Raw genomic sequence first — 15,823 nt, 5'->3', positions numbered from 1 at the left:
GTGGGCCAGCTAGGAACGGCAACCATGGCTAGGTACCAAGGCTCCATGTGTGCCCCATTGTCCCCAGCCTCTCTGCAGTCAGGTGAGGCCACATGACTAGTCCTGGCTATGGGGCTGAGAACAGATGTGACACGTTTTATTCCTGGTATGAGCAAGGTAAGAGCAGAAGTCATTCTGATCCCTCTTCCCATGCATGAGTGACCAGAGAGAGACCGCATGTTCCGTAGGCATTAGCTGCCAGATCGAGGGGGCCAGTCCTGCCATATCAGACATCATCAAGGAATCATTTTGTCTCATGAAGGTACAGAGGCTTGGTTTGTTTGTTACTGCGGCATAGCTGAGCTTATCCTGAGAGGTGCTCAGGCTACCTCATGTGGAGCAATCAAGCAAAAGTAGGGATTCAAGACTGGAAGCTGTCATAATAGGGTTTCATTTATCACTGGGGCCACTCTGCATCCAAATCACAGGGTGTCTTATCTGCCTAATGAGGCGGACAACTTCTGAGCATTAACAAGAAGATGTTACTTGTGTTGCAAAATTTGGCACTACTTAATGGAGACAATGATCCTCTCTAATTTAAACTAATACTTCCAGCTGCTGTCTCTTAAGAATTTTGTACTTTCGTTAGATATTTTCATAGGGTGAAATGTTTGCAAAACAGATGTATAAGCATGTGCATGCTAACGGATGTAATTTCATGACCCATTACACTCTCCACACCAGTGTGGAGGCAGTGGGGCTGCTGCACTGGGAGTTGGCTGGTGTTTGCCAGCTGCCTGGGTTTAACAATGAACCTGAAGAGCTTATTGGGGATAAAAATAAACATTGGTTCATTAAAGTACTTACTGAGCATATACTATGTGACAGACTCTTTCGTAGAGGGCGGCCATACCATGGTAACTAAGACAGCGACCCTGCCCATGGGGCTACTATAGAATAAATAGAAAAACAGCCTGCCAAGGTGCTGGGTTGGAGGGCTCAGGGGGATGACTTGCATATGGGGGATGTTTGGCAGGAACTCAGCCCCTAAGCTCTAGTTGCCAATAGCAGTCCCCAGTTATGACAATAAGAGCCCTCTACAGACATTACCAAATGGACCCTGGACCTCAGAGGGGGAGGGGGCACGGCCAGAATCAGCCCCAGTTGAGAACCACTGCTGTATCTGGAGCAGAATGGGAAAGGGACATTGCTGGGATGGCTGGGTGGCTTGACCTGGGCCTGTAGTTTGGAGCAGCCTGACTTGCCGGTATGCGTGGCGGTGATGTGGGAGAGTGTCCTTCTTCAGGGAATACTCAGTGGAGACCTGAGTGGGAGGGGCCTCTCCAAGTTACATATGGTCCACAAGGCTGAGGTGGATATCGAGAGCCAGGCACTGGGGGTGCTTTGTTCTGTTCTTGAGACTTTGCTCTAAATTTGAAATCATCTCAAAATACCCTGCTTTCATGAATGGACCTGACACCATCAGCCTTGAGGACTCTCTGTGCTAGTTGGTGGGAACTGTGGAGAAGGGAGAAGCTGGTGCCTGTCAGCTGTGGAGCGAGATGGGACTGAGTCATGGTTTCACTTCTTTCTCCAGTGTCCCTGGGTGGGGCAGTTGCTATTCTCCCAGGGAGGAGGAAGCAGAGGTTCTAAGAAGGCAAGCCACTTACGCATGGCCACACGGTGAGGACCTGCCCAGTGGGGTTGAAGCCCTGTGTACAGGTCCCTGGGCTGCATTCCAAGTCATTAGGTTGCAGGAGCAAGTTTTAGCCTCTGTTGTCCACACAGGGCTCGGGATGAAGCAGGCACTCCGTGTGGGTGTGTATGTGTGTGTGTGTGCGTGCGCGCGTGCACCCATACGCATGCAGGAGCCGGGTTGCCAAGAATCAGCCCGACACACGGGTGTCCCTGTCATTCCACACTTGTGAATTCAAATGTAAGAAACTCCTTGGCAGCACCTCTAGCCTGTAGAAGCCACAGACAGGTGGGGTGACCTCATGAGGGAGGAGCTCATCTTCTCCCGCCTTATTCCCTATTCCTGGGTCCAGACCTGGGCAGCCTTTACCCAGAGTTATTTGGCCCAGATAGACCATCAGGGACACAAGCGAGCTCCTGTGAGTGTTGGAGTTACGGAGGTGACGTGGGACGGGGTGATGTGCAGGGTGGTGGCTGCCTGGTGACTGGGGAGAGGGAGAATCTGTAAAGAGCTTACAGCTTATAGGGTTCAAGACCCGAAATCTAGAAGAGCAGCATGGCAGGGTTTGGAGGGGTCTTGCTCATATGATCTTGGCTCAAAGAACTGCAGAAGTGAAGGGAAGGAGTGCAACTCTCCAGGTCATGGCCGGCTGTAGTCAGAGAGGCCTGGGAACACCCAGAGGCAGGCAGGTGCCGCCCAGTGTCATGAGTCCAGAAAGATGGGCATGGGCAGCAGAAAGGGGAGGGCCCGTGCCCTGGGCGTCCAGCAGTGAGGAGCCAGTGGAGGCTGGAGGGACGTGCTGGGTCTGGAGCCACAGAGGAGACGTGATCTTCAGAAAGCAGAGAAGGGCGCATTGGCCTCAGTGTTCAGTGAAAACCTAATCAGGAGTTCTACTATCTGCCAAAAACAAATGGATTTAGTGTGTAGCTAGGGACAGGAGGCTGCAGCTAAGAACCCAGGGAAACTTTAACACCAAAACTAGGTATTCTTAATCAATCTGAATGTGGTCATCTCATACGAGGACCACGGACAGCGGGTTATATAGCCCCCCATGGAGTGTCTGCCTGGGGGGGGGGAAGTTCTGTGCTCCAGCTGGTAGCTGCCTCCCAGTGGACAGTTCTCTCCTCTCTCTCTCTAGAAGGACAGGGCGGGCCTTGGGTGACGCACCTGATGAAACTTTCCATTCACCATCCATCTTGCTGCTCTGAGGCTACACAATGAATACTGGCCAATGAACTGAAGCTAAGGTGCACTTGGGAGGGGAAGGTGCTGCAGGTCTGGAGCACAGATGTGAAGGCTGGAGGTCCAGCAGGCACCTCCAGCCATGCAGCCCTGACAGTGAAGGGCATGTGCTGAGGACAGCTGAGCCTTGGGGCTGTGGCCATCTCCAGGTGCCACATCAGAAGCTCTGGGGTCTGTCATGTGAGAAAATGAACTTCTCACTGTCATTTGAGATTGTTTTCTGATCCATGCTGCTGAGCCTCACCCTAAGGCAGGTAGACAGGAGGCTTTCAACTGTACCTGTCATGTCCCATACCCTAAAACACACCTGGGGACAAGAATAGAAGGGACAGGCTGATGGAAGGTGGCCCATGAGGGTTAACTTCCTCCTGCTGTTTGAGAATTTTAAACAAACACAGGAAAGCACAAAGAACAACGGTGGGAGGCTGCGCCCCTCCATCTGGGATCGCCAGCTGTTAGCCTGGCCACCTCGCTCTATCGTTATTTTATTAAAGAAATAACACATTGCACACCAAGCCTGGTCCCTTTATCCACCACACACTGTCCCGTCCCTTAACACTGTGCATGTCCTCGTCTGTTTAATGTCATCTGAGGTGCATGTTCACTTCCAAGGACATTGTATTTATTGTTTTTTATATGTGCAATGTATGACTTTAAAAATTAATTATATCCCATGGAATATGCTTCAAACTTGGCTTTCTCTTTTTGAGCTCTTTGTTAACTTTACTTATATATAGAAACATTATATATAATGATTATATAAAGTTTTTGCACTCTCTCTTCAACATTTATATAAACTGACTTAATGTATAAAGAAAATATTTGGTTCATTCCTTTGAATTATAATATTTTTAATAGTTGATTTTTGTACTCCATTAGCCCATTTTTCTCCCAGCTCAAATCAAAGCAACTTCTAATTTATCACTTTTTAAGCAATGCAGCAATGACCACCTATGAGTGTCACCTTGTGCACACGTATGATCCTTCCTGAAGACTGAGAAGCCAGGAGATGGCAAATATGTGGTCTTGTCATTTCAGGAAGGCATCTGAAAAATCCTCTTGGGATCTTGTGGTACAGCCATTGGGGAAGGAGGGCTGGGCCAGCAGCCTCTCGGGGGCTTGTAACTGGTGGTCAACTTCTCCCACCCCTGCATAGTGGGTTTCCAGGCAGAGATGTCTCACAGTGTGGCAGAGCTGTGACTGTACTTACTTCAACATCCACCCAGCCAATGTCTCCCAGCATCTGGATACCAAGAGCCATGGTGTACACTGGCCCACAGAGTCCACTGCACCTGCACAGCTCTTGACACACAGTTGGCAACTGAGGAACATGTGTTGGCTGACACTGGAGAGAGATGTGATCGCTGCCTCCTACATCAGACAGAGCTCTTTATGCTTTGGTAGATTCAGCGAGCTGCCTATGAGTGTAAGAGTTAAGAGGAAGACAAAGAGGGAATCTTAGTTTTGATTTGCATTTCTCTAATTGCTAAAGATGTTGAACACTTTTTAAAACATTTGTTGATGGATTTTATTTCTTCTTCTGTGAAGGGTCTGTTCAGTTCCTTGGCTCATTTATTGATTGGGTTGTTTGTTTTTTTTTTTTTTGGTGTTAAGTTTTTTGAGTTCTTTATATCCTGGAGATTAATGCAGTATCTGAGGTGCATGTGGTAAAGATTTTCTCCCATTCTGTAGGCTCTCTCTTCATGTTATTGATTGTTTCCTTTGCTGTGAAGAAGCTTTTTAGTTTGAATTTGTCTCATTTATTGATTCTTGATTTTACTTCTTGCATTATAGAAGTCTTGTTAGGAAGTCAGATCCTAGGCCAACATAGTGAAGATTTGTACCTACTTTTTCTTCTATTAGGCACAGGGTCTAGTGCCTAAGTCTTTGATCCGCTTTTAATTGGTACAACCACTATGGAAAGCAGTATGGAGATTCCTCAGAAAACTTGGAATGGAACCACCATTTGACCCAGCTATCCCACTTTTTGGTTTATACCCAAAGGACATAAAATCAGCATATAACAGTGATGCAGCCACATTATTGTTTATATAGCTAAACTATGGAACCAACCTTGGTACCCTTCAACAGATGAATAGACTAAATATTATATATATATATATATATATATATATATATATATATATATATATATATATATATATATATCCGGGGTCACTAAGGTGCTAAGGAAAATATCAGGAAGACCTTTATGTCTGCTACCTGGGGAAAGCCAATGCAGAGAAAAATAGAGCAAAGGAATAGAGGTAAGATTCTTGACAATGCAGGAAGAGCACCTAGATATAGCCATTCCTGAAGCTGATGTTGGCATTTTTAAATGAGTTCTTACATTCTTTTTCCTGCTTAACTCACTGGGGCTGGGTTCCCAAGAAATCCTGACAACACTGTGCCTGATTTTGCCTCTCTCACCTGGATCTCATGAGCCCTCCCAGCCCCTTTTTAGTCCCCATCACAGCCGCTCTCCTATGTTCTCAGATTAAGCCTTAACCTTTCACATCTTTGTACCATGTTCCCTCTGCCCACAGCAAACTTCCTGCTTATCCAGAGAGGATCACCCTAAATCTTGGTATTTCACTCACCTCTCTCCCCACTCTCAGCACCCAGAGGACTCTTCTGAGTGTACAGCGTACAAACCTCCCTTCCTCCATTCACCCCGAGTTCCGTTCCAGAGCTGCCTGTCTGCTCACCTCCAAGGTCCCAGGGTCCCCCAACTTATTTCCTTGCACACGACAGAGACTCCACTGGCATCGGTGGGATGAGGACAATCTGCCACCCACACATATCCTGTTCAACCAAGGCTGGTGGTTGTGTCACTCCACACTCTGACTGTCCTTGCAAAGAATTGCAGAGACAACCGCAGCTGTGTGCCAGCCCCCTATGGCCTGGACCCGAAGTGGGGGGGCTCAGCTCATCTTTAAAAATTAATTAGTTCATTAATTAAGAAGCATGCTCATTTCTAATTAACCAAACTTCCATGTAATGTAAACAGATCCAAGTAACTAAACAGCTTTGCCCCGCTCATCATGCACATGGAAGAAAGACCTGGAAGCCAGCTGCAGCTCTGTGGTGGGAGGTTGGGCTCTGGCTTACATGGGTGGAATTAAAGGAACCAGAGAGGGAGTGTATCAGCTCCCAAGCCCTACCTAGCAATGAAGTCCCCTCTACCCTGTATCACTACAGCCTTTCAGAATGTCTGGAGATGCAAATCCCTACAGCTGAGAATGAGTTGATTCAAGCTCTTGCTCTTCGAGCCCACGCACACATGCATGTCTGCATACACACACACAGACCCCATGTATGCATACACACACATGCTGCTCATGTGGCAATGTGGCCGCCTGGGGCTGTTCTGAACAGGATCTGGCTGGTTTGCAGACGTGCCCGTGGAAGCAGCAAATTCGCACTAGCAGAAGGTGGAGCTTGAGGGACACAGGAGGCAACATATCATAGATTTGACTTTTTTTTTTTTTTGGTACTGGGGATTTAAGGGTCACTTAACCACTGAACAACATCCCCAATGTTTTTGCATTTTATTTAGACAGGGTCTTGTGGAGTTGCTCATGGCCTGGGTTAGTTGCTCAGCCTCGCCTTCCAGGCTGTGGGGATCACAAGTGTGCACCCCTTGTGGGCGGCTATCACGACTCCTGAGTGAGACCTGCCCGATGCCCTCAGAGGCAGAGGAGCCCAGAGCCTGTTGATGGACTTCTGCCTTACACAACTCGCTGGTGTACTCTCCGCCTCCTGAAGGGCTGTGAGTCCAAGCTTGAAGTTCTTGACACCTTGACAGTGACAAATGCACAACCCAGGGAACCCCAGTCTGGAGACTGCTCTGGACATGGATATTACATCACCAAGTCAGACGTCAGTGAGCCCTGCAGTGTGTACGCCAATGGCCAACTTCATCAGAGAAGAAAATGTGGCCTCTTTAGAGACGTGAATAAAGAACAAATACACTCCCCACTTTCCCAGAAACAAGCACCTCTTCTACCTTAGAAAACAGTGAAATATGGCTTGGAATCTCTTGGAAGGTCACACAGTTCTTTTCTCCCAGCAGTGAAAAGGATTCAAGAACACTTCCACCTTGAATACAATATAGGTGTATTTAAATAAGCCTGGGGCGCAATGTGGGTTTTTCCAGAATTTCAGAATTTGTGGGTCAAAGTGCTGGACTCAGTCTATTTTTCCTCCATTTGAATCATGTGAACCCCATCTTTGCTTTAGGAAAAAGCAGCAGAGTTTCCAGGCTAATGTGTGGGTGTGTCTCTAGCTAGCCCCTCAGCAGGCCAAGTCACACTCCCTCTGTCCCTGGAGGCTGGCCTGAAGGAACATTTGGGCCCTTTGACTCCCTGTTAGGGTTAGGGATGAGGACGGGGTGGCCGAGGTCAGAGCGCTGTGTCCTGCTGTACCTGGGACGATTTCCCCCAGTGGGCCTAGGTGTCCCTCTCCTCACAGGCCTTAACCTCCCCTGACCTCCCCAGGACCAGGGATGGCAGCAGCTCTGTCCTGACAGCCTGAGCAGCACCCTGTCCTGTGCCCTGGGCCACACAGGGGCCTATGCTTTGCTCCTCTTTGTAAACAGACCCTCCTACAACTGCCCGAATCCAACCATGCCATCTGGTCCCTAGGGGGGTGCTGACACACAGAGAAAATGTTCTCAATATCATTTGTCAAACATTTGCTCATGGAAATATCCAAACACTTTCACACTCTGGCTTTGGAAATGTTTTCAGAGCTAAATTTAAAATTGGTGATAAAGAAGATCGATTCTATCGATATGACTATGAACTATTTAGGGAAATACTCTTAGTGCTTTATTTCTAAAATCGTATAGATTTTCATAAAGATTCCATTTGGTTCTACAAAATGTCTACGGCTTGGCTTCCCTAGACCCACATTCACGGGCAGTGAGGGCGCTCTGTGCTGTCACCCAAGCACAGTTAATGCCATGACCTGTCTTTGTACCCACCTGCAAGTTGGTTCACAGAGAGCAGAGTTGTCTCTCCATGTCCTCTAACGAGGGGAGAAGACCCAGCCATGAAAGATCTGCATCCCCATTTCTTACCCTGGATCTGGGGCAAATATGGCCCAGGGCACGAGTTCAGTGCCAAGCACCCTGACGCACAGATCTGGAACTTCTTGGTCTGATATGACACACAGGTGAAAGGAGCAAGTCTGGGGCCAGACTCCTGAGGTTTGAATCTCAGCTTCCCCTCTTCTAGTCAAGGGACCCTGGGTAAATACCCCACTTCCCTGAGACTCAGTGCCCACACTCATAAAGAACTGAACTTCCCTTTCAAGCCTGTTGCAGAAGTGGAAATGAGTGAGCAGTGTGTGTGCAAACTGTCACACAGTGTAGCCAACAGCAACAAAGGTGCATCCGACCATCACAAGCAAAGGTGCCCTAGACACCCACACAGGTGGTTCTGGACCACTGCAGACAGGTCCTTCTGCCTTCCCAGTCCTCCTGGGCACTGCAGCAGTGAGCCAAGCAGGGCTGGGAGATGCCTGCTTATGCCTACTTTGTTTTCTGGCCTGAATGTCAGCAATCTACGAAAGTCCAGTGTCACTGTGTATTTATTATCAGTGTATTTTACATTGACTTGAAAACTCTACCCTAGTTCTAAAAAATGATATGGTCATAATCATGGGAAGAATATTGTAGGCCTTTCTTAGTTATTTATCAAAATAAATAGATTAAAGTAGCAAAAGGTCATTGCTGGGCCACCTTGGATGATCTTGATGTCAGCAGGCACACAAGCGGCTTATGTTAAGAGACTGCTCTTGCAGATAAGGCTCCCAGGTCAGGAGAGACGAAGGGGCACAGCAGGCCAAAGGGAGTACAAGAGGGCGGTGGGAGGACAGGGACCACTGATGAGAGAAAGAAGCAGTGGATGGTGAAACTAAAGACGCAGGGAGAGGAGGGTGATGGCTGAAAGAGAAGGGCCCCGGAGGGTAGGGGTGCAGAATTACGGGCTCAGCTAATGGGTGACATGGAGAGGATGGAGCTGATGATTCAGGAATTCTAAAAGCAAGGTAGGGGAGAGGCAAGAGAGGCTGGGCATGCAGAGAACAGGAGGGCGCTAGGTCTGGGAAGTCATTTCTGAGGGTCTCGGCTGTTTCTCAAGGTGGAGTTCAAGGACACCTGCAGGGTAGGGGTCTAGGGGAGTCAGTGGTTGAGCTCACGTTTCACCTTGACTTTGGCTACACGATGGATATTTTGTGTGTGCAACAAACAAACCCAAGAGTTACAGTTTGGCAATGGCTATTGTTCCTAGAGAAAGAATGTTGGTGTGGGTCACAGAAAGTGACCTTAGACAAGGTGTCTGTGATGGACAGGAGAGGCATCAAGATGAGTAGGGATCTGGTCACGCTGAAAGGGGAGGCAGATCTGGACCTGTTGTGTATAGTGGAAGGTACATTCAGGAAGGCACAGCGGCCTTTTTACTGGGAAGATACACCACCATCAGAAAGAGAGTCAATTTTTAAATGTTTAAGAAAAAAGACAATTGGAAATGTTTGAGGTGGCTCAGATAAAAGAGCTGAGGAGTGAAGACACATCCTGAATTTTGGCTTATAATAAGCAATCTGATTTTCTCCACAGTTAGTTACCATGCAGGAAAGGAAAACTAACAGAATGAGGATTTGGGACAATAATACATTAAAAACACAACACATCCACTTCATATTTGTCTCACCCGCGCATGTGGAATTATTCGGGTGCAGGAAACAGGACACTTGAGGCTCAGGCCATTGTGATGATACTAATTGCTGAGCTTATAAAATAAGCATAGTAAGGTCCATATTAAAAGAGCATTTCCACGAGTTTGCAGAGTACCAGATCAATACGCAAAATCAAATGTATCTCTATTTAATGACAATGAATGATATAAAATGAAACTAGGAATGATTCAATTTATAATAGAATCAAAAAGTAAAATACTTAGGAATATAACAGGCAAGACTTGTATGTTGAGAATCACGAGGCATTGGTGAGGAATATTCAGGATGTGAGCCACGGATAGACATTCTATGTTCATGGACTAGAAGTCCCAATATTGGTAGAAGAGCCAAGCTCTTTGAATTGATCCAAGATTGACCCGACACAATGCCAGTTGAAATCCCACTTACCTTCTGTTAGTTTCCACAGAACTTGACACGTTGATTTTTCGATTCATATGGAAATGAATTGTGGTGACGACCCCATCCCATCAATGCCCTTCAGAATAGACAAAGGATCTTGGAAAAGAAATGCCAGTCCACGCCACATGGTGCCCTGACTTCCTCACAGTGAGGCGGCTGTACTTAAGGAGGATGAGGATGCCCCGGAGGCTGGATGGATAGGGACCTCATGCACCCCTCACAGGAAAAGAAACGTGTGCCTGCCTTGGATCATCGTCTGCACATTTCTCAAATGGTTAATGCAGAGTTACTTCAGGGGCCAGAGAGCCAATTCCCAGATAGCACTCAGGAGAAATGAAAACAGGCCCGACCCTAACTCACCCTGAATGTTCACAGCACTGTTCACACTCCAAAACAGCGGTGAGGACCCCCCACCCATCCCTGTGTGAGTGGGTGAATGATGTCAAACAATGAAAACTCCAAGGGAAATCTGCTCCATACATCTTGTTGAGCCACATCAACAAACAACGTCAGAACAGATGTGACAGTGTGATGTGCCCCGAGGGTATCATCACAGAAGGAGAAAAGGGGGGGCCTGTGCTGCACGAGAGCCCCAAAAGGCCTTCCCCAGGGAGGCTCAGGTGTGGGGGGGGCAGGAGCGATGGCCACTGTGACAGGATTTCACTGGAGGTGACTGTGCACCCCCGCTGAGGTGGGGTGCTGCAGGACTGTGACATACACACTGAATTGTCCTTCACTCTGAAGACCATGCCGTGCAGTGTTCAGTGTGCCATGGTCAGGCTGTGGCACCTGGCCACAGGAGAGAAGCTCCAGGGGTCAAGCTTGCCTGTGTCCAAACGTGGGCCACACAGTCTGCATGGAGAAGTGCTGAACCAAGGTGTCTCTTGTCAGGGGTGCAGGGGTGCTGAGTGCCAGGCTGCCCCTGGGCTCCAGATTCCAGACACTCAGGGATCCTGGAGGTGGCCGGGGCGTGACATTCTAAACAGATACGCCCAGAGAGGTACTCTACACACCTGTGGCAGGACACTGTCCAGGGACACTGAGAAGCTGTGCAGCTGTCACCGGCTGATGGCTAAGGGGCCAGGTTGTGCCTTCTGCTGACCTGTCCCAATGATGGTGGTGCTTTTTCCCCAAGCAGGCGTGATGTCCTGCTGTGTCATTTTCACTTGGCACTGCCCCGTTTGTGACAGGCATCTACCCTGGAAACCAGGTGGACCGTGGCCATGATAGAAGACTTCTGGAAGCTGAATGGGTCTGGGGCTGCCCATGGGGTCCTCAGCCCTGCTGGGCACCCTGTTCACCTGAAAATCTAAAGCATTTGTGAGGAGAGCTTCGCCAGCCTGCATTGACAGACATGTCCCAAGACGGCTCCTGAGGCTCTGGGGGATGGTGGTGGCATGGGACTGCTTGAAAATCACAGGTGGGTAAGTGACTTAAAATTGAACTTCTGCTAGTTATTAATAGTTTATGAGTCCTTTCTCTTACTTACTCCTGATTTTTGGTTGTATAGCGCAGGTTACTCATAGCTGGTGTGTAGGCAAGATAACACAATCACATGCTGTTGTTGTAAATTGCCACAAACTTAGTGGCTGGGGACAGCGAGTGTCTGTGAGTCAGAGGCCTGGGCTCAGTGCGGCTCATGGTGGGCTTCCTGCTCTGGGACTCAGAAGGCCAGCATCAGGGCGGTGGGAAACAGAGGTCCTTATGGAGACTGTGGAGCACCCCCAGTGGCTCATTCAGGAGTGGCAGAGCGCTCCCTTTGCGCTCTCACTATGCAGGTGGCCCTCCGTCTCTGCCTCTGACAAGCTGACCCCTCTGCAGCCCCTCTGGATGTGAGACACCTGATCCCCCCTTTCCCTCGTCTCTCCTGCTCTCCTGCTCTCTTCCTTTGATAATTTCTGTTTGGCTGTTTTCCTGGTTGGTGGATCCTAACTGTGTACATTTTTGGGATGCCACGTGATGCTTGGATGCATGTAAACAATGTGGCACGATTAAATCCAGCTAATAAACCCATCCATTATCTCAGGAGTCCTGTCATTTGTGACAGCATGGGTGGACTTGGAGGACGTGATGTTACGTGAAACAAACCAAGTGGGAAAAACACTCGGCACAAGGTCACGTATGTGTGGAGTCCAACCCTGTTGACCTCACAGAAGCAGAGGTGGTGGCTCCTAGAGCTGGGGTGGCTGGGAGGGGGAGGATGGGGGGTGGTCCATCGAGGGACAGAGTATTGGGCAGACATGAAGAGGAGGTCTTCACCTGCACGGCTGAGCGCGCACCCGTGTTCCCTCTGTGCTTCTGAGAGCGCCACGGGATTGTTTGGCTCCGCGTGAATCACCTCCCAATTTGAGGCTGATGAATGGCCTTAATTACATTGGCAGTCTCTCTTGCCATGTGAGGTGACCTACCACAGGGGTAATAGTAGGGAAGGGAGATCACGGGGCCAGGATCATGTCCACAACAGTGTGATCAGCTTCACACACCAACTTGACTGGGCTCCGAGGAGCCTAGATATTCAGCAATGCTATTTGGGGTGTGTCGCTGGGGGCATTCCTGGGTGATATTAACAATTGATCTATGTGGAATAAAGCAAATTCCACTCCTTAATGTGAGTAAGCCTCGTCCAATCAGTCAAAGGCCCGTGTAGAACAGGAGGGTTGAGTGAGCTTCCACCCACCCACCCACCCGGAGCTGGACATACAGGGACCCCCGGGGTCACCCAGGCTCAGGCCGTGACCTGCCACAGCAGCAGCACTCCAGCGGGAGGGAAGCTTCGTAGGCACGCTCAGTCTCCAGGCCCTGGTCACGTCTCCCTAGCTCTAGCATGTTCTCTTCCGTGACGTTTGCCCTTCTTAACACGCAGCTTGACCTTGCCCTCTGAGCTGCACTCAGGACCAGTGTGGTTTACCGTCCTGGCCAGGAGGAGCCCCCTGCACAGGCCTACCCTGGAGCTGGCTTGGCCTGCCACTGTCCTGTGCACCTTCCCCAGCAATGAAACACTGAGGCCTACACTGGGTGATGGCGGGTATGCCAAGACAGAGGGAGTGCAGGGTTGGGGAAGGAAATGGGGCAGGAGGTCAGGGCCCCAGACTCTGGCACCCCCTTCTGACTGTCTGTGTTTCCTTGTCCTGAAACCAAAAGCAGAGCTGGCAGGAGAGGATGGTGGCAGGTTGGGAAGTGCCCATCTTGGGGTCTCTCACCCTGAGGCCAGCCTGATGGCTGTTGAGGTTGCAGGAACATCTGTGTGACATGGCTCCTCGGTGCAGAGACCTGGTGGGGAAGCCTCCGCCTTTCCCTCCTCGCTTCCCGCAGAAAGCAGGTGAGAGCTTGGCCGGGAGCCTCAGCTGCGTCCTGTCCTGAGGCCCGGGTGCTGACCCTCACTGCTGCAGCAGAAATGGCTGGTGCAGAGCGAGGCCCAGGCCTCCGCACCTTAGGGTAAGTGGCCTGGTGGGGATTGCGGAGGGGTGACCTGAGCCTCAGCGGCCTTCCCAGGGCTGCCCTTGAGTGGAAAAGGGTTTTATCAAACATCATCTCAGAGACACTCAGCTCTGCCTCTCCAGCAAGCAGTGGCTCCCCTCCTGGCAGCAGGGCCTGGCGCAGGTGCCCTCTGTGCACTGGGTCTCACAGCCCCATCATCCCAACTGGCACCGAGCACGGCTGCTCCTGACCACGCCGGCACACTGGCACCTCCTCCAGGGTGAGATTGGTGTAGAAATGAACCTTGACTCTGGAAAGAGAAGGGTAAAGTTCAGGTGTGTTACATAGGAAGAAAAAACCCGGAACATTCCACCAAGCGAAGGAAGCCTGACACAGAAGGCCACATCTCGTGTGATGCACGAAATGCCGGGACAGGCAAGCGTCCAGCGACAGGAAGTGGACTTATGGTGTGGCAGGACCTGCGAGGATGGGGAAGCAAGGACTAATTGCTAAGGCTGCAGGGCTGTGTTCTGGCATGATAGGAAGATTCTGGAATCGACTGTGGTGCTGTTGCACAATTCTGTGAATACACCGAGAGCTATGAATCATACATTGAAACAAATTCAGTGGTAAGTGGCCCAGTGTGTGAATATCTCTTTAAAGCATAAATAAGAAGAGCGAGTGGCTGAAGTGTGCACACAGGTGTGCCCTGCCAGCCACTTTGCAATGTCATTCTTGACAAGTGCTTAAAACATATCATCCCTAAATTTGTGCACAAATGAGGCTTCAGTAATATTGCTCTGTGGCATCGTTTCCACTCTGTATCATCCCAACTCCCATGGAGGCTCCCACGGAGGCTCCCCACCCACTCAGTACGAGGAAAAGGCACAGGTGGACACAGCTGGTGGAAGGGAGGCCAGGACTGAGTCAGCTTCCCAGGTCCCAGGGCTTTTCTGACCTGGCAAGTGGCCAGAGGACAGCATGAGACCCTCCAGAGTCCATTACCATTGAAAACAGTCGGTGCAGTTAGTGGCTGGTAGCTCCACCACTCGTGGCTCACATGGACTTTGTCAGGCATGGTGCTAGCTTGACGTGCTCTCCTTCCAGGCTCTGGCCATCTCCTGGGGGCCTTTCTGTCACCCTGATTTTACAGAGGAGCCATCTAACGCTCAGGGGGCAGGAGAACACGTTCCTCAAGGCCTCACAACTGGTCATGGAGACACAACTGAAAGCCAGGACTTTTGGAGACAGGCTGGGCCTCACCTGCTTTACTCCTGTGGGGACATGGGGTCTCCCTGATGACCTACCTGGCAGGTACGTTCTTCTGATGCCTTTGTTGCTGCATCGCTGTTCAGAGAACAATAATGCTCTCTGAAGCCTTCTGCTGCCCTCTTAGCAGCCACAGGACCCTCCCCCTCCCTCTCCAGCCTCTGCACGGGGACACGAGGCCAGCACAGTGACACAGAAGCAGCCACACGGTGGTGAGCACCCCTGGGGCATCTCGGGTGGTCATGGTGGAGGGAACCAAGATAGCTGTGCTGAGATGTTTCCACCACGAGGCTCCGAGTGTGTTTCTGATCTAATAACACATCTAAGACAAGGAGGCCTCGGAAAGTGTTCTCTAAAGAGCTCTAAGGTGAAGGAAGAGAGAAAGACCTTTTATGTTCCATTAAGACTTGATTTTCTGATCTCCTCCTCCAGTGGGTGGCAAGAGGAGGGCGGGTCCACTATTTTACAGCAGAGTGGTTCAAAGGTCGGGCTCAGAGTCGGGGCAGGGGGGGCGGTCTGGGTGGTGATGCTTACGGGTTGAGAGGCACTGGATATGTCATATGTCAGAGTGACTAGATTTGGCTACAAAGGTAGAGAGGCTTCCGTAAGAGTGAGTTAAACAAGACCTAAGGGTCTCATTATCTTGTGTGAAGACATAGCAGGCGGTTCAGGCTGGCCCAGCAACCCACAGGCAACTGACCCCTGTCTCTTTCACCTTTCATCCTACGCTCTCCATGGTTTCTACTATTTTGGCTACCTCGCACAGCAAGGAGGCTGCTTGAGTTCTAGCCATCATTTCCCCATTCCAGGCAGCACTCCCCCGCAAAAGAAAAAAAAATTGTGGTAGGCCCAGAGCACCATGGCACTTCCCCAGCTTAGTCAGCCCACCCTAGAGGTCTGACACAGCCCTGCTGACAGCTCATTGGCTGGTACTTTATCTCGTGGCCACTGGAGCTGTAAGGGACCCTGAGCAACGTGACACATTGCTGCTGTAACACTTGGGGGCTGTTACTAAAGGACAATGGAGCAGACATGGAGAGGGGTGGGGGCTGCCCTGGG

The sequence above is a fragment of the Ictidomys tridecemlineatus genome, chromosome 13 (assembly GCF_052094955.1).
Source record: "Ictidomys tridecemlineatus isolate mIctTri1 chromosome 13, mIctTri1.hap1, whole genome shotgun sequence".
In the NCBI taxonomy this organism is placed as follows: Eukaryota; Metazoa; Chordata; class Mammalia; order Rodentia; family Sciuridae; genus Ictidomys; species Ictidomys tridecemlineatus.
This window is presented reverse-complemented; position numbering follows the sequence as displayed.